Below are 5,683 nucleotides of genomic sequence, written 5' to 3' on the forward strand. Positions count from 1 at the left end.
AGAGAGAGAGAGAGAGAGAGAGAGAGAGAAAGAGAGAGAGAGAGAGATAGTATAGTGTATTATATTCACTAAGTGTATTATATATACTAAATGTATAGTATAGTGTATTATATAATACACTATACTATATATGCAATTAAGGGAAGAATAGACTAAAATATACACTAACATACTATATATATATATAAGAACATGAAGCGCTCGGAACACAGGGCCGGGTTCATTTAGGTATTGATACACTTGTAAATTGAATTAAAATCCTAAATTTATATATATATATATATATATATATATATATGTAAGCTATATTCGATATAATATTAGCTAATATATCTATATATCATATACTAAGTGTATAGTATATATATGTCACGACCCAATTTCCAAACCCGATGGTGCCTCTCGTGAAGACAAGGCCAGCCAACTAACCCAATTCGTCTCTTTCAAAATAATTTTTAACATAAATGAATAGCAAAAACACGACTTAATGTCATTAAGTAACAATATGTACAACCCAACACAGCCCGACCGAGGTGTCACAAGTCACGAGCATCTAGAAGGATTTTGGTACAATTACAAAGCCTGTAATACATAGATAAAAATCTGGAATAAAAAGGAAGAAATCCGGTGCCGCGAACGCTAGCGGTCACCTTTCTCGGCTACGATAGTAAATCCTCATCCAGCTCAAACCCGCTACCGGGTAAACCAATGCCTGCATCTGCACGCAAGGTGCAGGGAGTAAAGTGAGTACTCCAACTCAGTGAATAACAAAGGTAAATAATAACTGAGCAGCAAGAAACTACGTAAAGCAAGCCATCATGCTACATAGGACAGTGTAACCCTTTGAGAAAACAGTGAAACCGTGAAATCCTTAGAAATATCTGGACTCAGTTTAAAATCTCTTTTGAAAATATCTTTCAGCACAAAAGTCAGCCCCTCGGGCACAGCACTCCATCAACAAATAACACCAGGGTATCAGGTAAGCAGTGCAAGAAGTAGCATAGAAGCCAATGAAATGCGAGTGCTGGAATGTCATGACAAATAATACAAATAGGAACAAATGCATGAGTGCAATGCAATGCATATGACGGTACACTCTGGTACCCACTGCGGCGTGCAGCCCGAGCCATCCATATATTTAACGTCGACGGCGCTCACTGGGGGTGTGTACAGACTCCGGAGGGGCTCCTACAGCCCAAGCGCAAATAATCAAGCCATCTCGTGGCACCAACCAGGCCCTCGGCCTCAATATCAATATAATACCGCTGCGGCACGCAGCCCAAGCCATCCATATATCCAGAAATCGTTATAACACTGCTGCGGCGCGCAGCCCGATCCATGCTCAGTCCAGAAATGCACATAAGCCACTTGGGCAATATAAAAATAATAGTTCTCAGCTCAAAACGTCAATAAAATATTGTTTGAGTTTTCAAATCTTAGAAAAAAAACGGCTGAGTTTGCAAAACAGTATTAAAACCTTGGACCGAGATCAAATGATATGCAAAGTAATGCGAAAACAGTGATATCAATCCCTGAAGGATTCAAATAATCGGCACGAAGCCCAAATACGGCAATCAGCCTAAATCATGAAAATATCAAATAAGTTTCAGTCAATTACGCGGTAAAATCAACAACCGGGACGGACCAAGCACAATCCCCCAACGGTGCTCTACCCCACGCTCTCTATCCGGCGTGCAAGTCACCTCAATATAGCACTATGGGTGCAAATTCGGGATTTCAAACCCTCAGGATATCATTTACAATCATTACTCACCTCGAACCGGTGAAATTTCTAGCTCGCGACGCCTTTGCCCCTCAAATCGGCCTCCACGTACGTCGAATCTAACCAAAATCAGAGCGAATACATCACAATATGCTAAAGGAACAATACTCAATCGAAAACAATCGAAAATTAGCAAAAATCTTGAAACTAGCAAAATCCGAGCTCCGGGCCCGCTTCTCGAAAAATTATAAATTCACATCAACGGATTCCTCATCTCGCCACGAGTCTATACATACCAAATTTACCAAAATCGGAGTCCATTTGACCCTTCAAATCCCAAATTTTCATTTCAAAAGTCAAGCCCTAGTTCTTCCAATTTTACTCAAATTTCCATGAATTTAAAGGTTGATTCTTCAATAAAATGATGTTTCTAGGCCATAGGACTTACCTCCAATCAATTCCCGTCGAAACCCTCTTCAATTTCTCCCAAAAAGCTCTCAAGGTGCCCAACAATGGAGGAAAATGGACCAAGCTTCGCGGATGAAATAATATAAAAAAACCCTTCTGCCCAGGTAAATTTTACTCTATGCGAACGCGGTCAACACCCCGCGTTCGCGATGAACAGAAAATCATTGACCAATATTAACTCTTCGCGAACGCGGTGACCAACCCGCGAACGCGAACCTTCAGGAGCCTCAACTACGCGAACGCGTCCCCAAGCACGCGAACGCGATGAACAAAAACTCAGGGCCCAACTTCCTTCTACGCGATCGCGGAAACAACCTCGCGATCGCGATGCTTCGCCTTTCAGAACTACGCGAACGCGACCCTACGCCACGCGAACGCGAAGACCAAATTTTCATGCCCTCAAATTCCCTCTACGCGTTCACGACATCACCCATGCGAACGCGAAGAGCAATTTTCTTCTGCAACACAAATAGCTGAACCTGCAATCTTTAAGTCCAAAAATGGTCCGGTTGACCATCCGAAACCACCCCGAGGCCCCCAGGACCTCAACCAATGGTACCAACACATCTTAAAATATTATTCAAACTTGTTCCAATCTTCAAAACACACCACTCAACGCTAAAACCATTAAATCACATCGGATTCAAGCCTAAGTTTCTTAAAAACTTCCGAAATACGCATTCGATCAAAAACCCAACCAAACGGCGTCCGAATGACATGAAATTTTGCACACACATCACAAATCACATATCGAAGCTACAGAAACTCTCGAAATTCCATTCCGACCCTCGGATCAAAATCTCACCTATCAACCGGAATCCGCCAAAATACCAACTTCGCCAATTCGAGCCTAATTCTACATCGGACCTCCAAAATCAATTCCGATCGCACTCCTAAGTCACAAATCATCCCCCGAAGCTAACCGAATCACCGGAAATCACATTCGAGACCTATAACTCATAAGTCAATGTCCGGTTGACTTTTCCAACTTAAGTCTTCCTTAAAGAGACTAAGTGTCTCATTTCTTATCAAAGCCAATCCAAATCAACTCTCACACACCACATACCAATAACAAAACATGAAGAAGCATAAATGTTGTAACAGATGCCTTAAGTCGTCGATCTATGGGTAGCTTAGCACATGTAGAGGCCGAGAAAAGACAATTAACCAGAGAGACTCATCAATTGGCTTATTTGGGGGTTCAGTTAGTAGACTCTAGCAATGGAGGAGTTGTACTCCAAAATACTGCAAAATCATCCCTCATAGCTGAAGTAAAAAGAGAGGCAGTACGAGGATCTAGAGTTAGTCAAGTTGAGAGAGCGGGTTCCACAACAGAAGAAGCCGCTGTTAGAACNAGTGTGTGTGTTACATATATACACACACTAACATATACTATAACAAGTTATATATACGTTATAGTATTACAGTGAATTGAAGTGTATGTGTGTGTGTATGTGTGTGTGTGTGTGTCTATATATATACACACACTATACTATACTGTATATATCAAATATACCTTGTATACTATGCACTTAGAATATAATACACTATATATATATATATATATATATATATATATATATATATATATATATATATATATATATATATGTGTGTGTGTGTGTATGTGTGTGTGTGTGTGTGTGTGTGTATAATATTTTTTAAAAATATTATATATTTTTATATATATATATATATATATATATATATATATAAATTAAAAGTAATTTAATTTTGTTTTAGAAATAGCGACCAACTTTGGTCGCTATTTTGGTCAAACGGTCAAAAATTAGCGATCGACTTTGGTCGCTATTTTGGTCAAAAAGTCAAAACTTATTTGGCTACCAAAATAGCGACCAAAGTTGGTCGCTATTTTTAATTCCAGTAGCAAAACCGGGTTTCCCCTCCCATTCTTTCAAAAAAATTCCCCAAAATCTTTCTTCTCTCTCTCACACTCAAACCCACCCCCCGACTCCCAGCAGCAGCGACGCCCCCCCGCCACCGGCGACCACTGACGGCAGCAGCACCACCTCCGGCGACCTCCACTCCCAAGGTTAGTTTCTCTCTCCTTTCTTTGTTTTTTCCGAAAAATAGTGATTTTTATTAATTCCTCCATGTTAGGGTTCAAAGTTATATATTATTTGTTCAACCATGTTTAGTTCAAAGTTAATTCTCCATGTTAGGGTTTAATTTCTCCATGTTAGGGTTCAATTTCTCCATGTTATATATTATTTGTAATTTTTAGGGTTCTTATTAATACTTTTAGGGTTCAAATAAATTAACTATTTAGGTAGACTAATTTATATATGGGGTTAAATTTCAATTTATGAAGCAACAACAAGAAGCATGGAGAAAGAACATTAAAAATTCTAAATTTAAGCCTTCAAAGGACATGAAACATTTAAATTAGGATATGAATTGGCCTTCAAAGGCCTTTAGCGAAATGATATACAAAAAGAAATAAAAGGTTATATTAATGAATTTTAGGATATTAATTGGACTTTTAGTTAACTAAAAAAAGATTAGGATATGAATTAACTAAATTAATTTCCTCTTGTTTTATTTGTATATATGGAACATCGTACTTGCATGTACAATAGGAATTATCCTAATCGACAGGGATTGAGGGAGGATTTTGTAGAAGGGGTGGATGACTTTATTAGACATGCAATGTTACTTCCACCATACCTAACTGAAGGAGTAATTATGTGCCCTTGTGTTAGGTGCGACTGTATGAAGTTTGGACAACCGGCGGAAGTTAAGCATCATCTTTATAGAAGGGGGTTTATAAAAAATTACTTTGTGTGGACTAATCATGGAGAGATCGATGGTAGCCATGGGATATTTCATAACATGGTTGTGGGTGAAAGTAGTAGGTCGGTGGAGAATACAAATCGTGATTCTAGAATTCATGATATGGTTGCAGATGCTTTTGGGATGCACTTAGGGGGTGAGCCTAATGAAAATGTTGAACAAACTCCTAATGATGACGCAAAAAGTTTTTATGAAGCTTTAGAGGAAGCTAGTCGTCCACTATGTAACGGAAGTCCGCACTCTGAGTTGTCTGTTGCAGTTAGATTACTAAGTATGAAATCCGATTGAAATATTTCTCAAGGAGCCATGGACTCTTTCATTGACCTTATGCGTGAACTAGTTGACCCTGATATCGAATTACCTGGTGATTTCTACAAGGCAAAGAGATTAGTTTCTAAGTTAGGACTTTCGTCAATGAGAATTGATTGTTGTGAAGATGGTTGCATGTTATATTATAAAGATGATGCAGTTTTGGACAGTTGTAAATTTTGCGAAAAGCCTCGTTTCAAGAGGCTTTCCAGTGGGAATATGGTCGCTATCAAGTCGATGCATTATTTACCTCTTATACCTAGGTTAAAGAGGTTATATGCGTCGATGAGTTCTGCTCCTCATATGAGATGGCACTTTGAAAATAGAAGACCACCTGGTGTTATGTGTCATCCTTCAGATGGAGAAGCT

The sequence above is a fragment of the Nicotiana attenuata genome, chromosome 1 (genome assembly GCF_001879085.1).
Source record: "Nicotiana attenuata strain UT chromosome 1, NIATTr2, whole genome shotgun sequence".
NCBI classification, from domain to species: Eukaryota; Viridiplantae; Streptophyta; class Magnoliopsida; order Solanales; family Solanaceae; genus Nicotiana; species Nicotiana attenuata.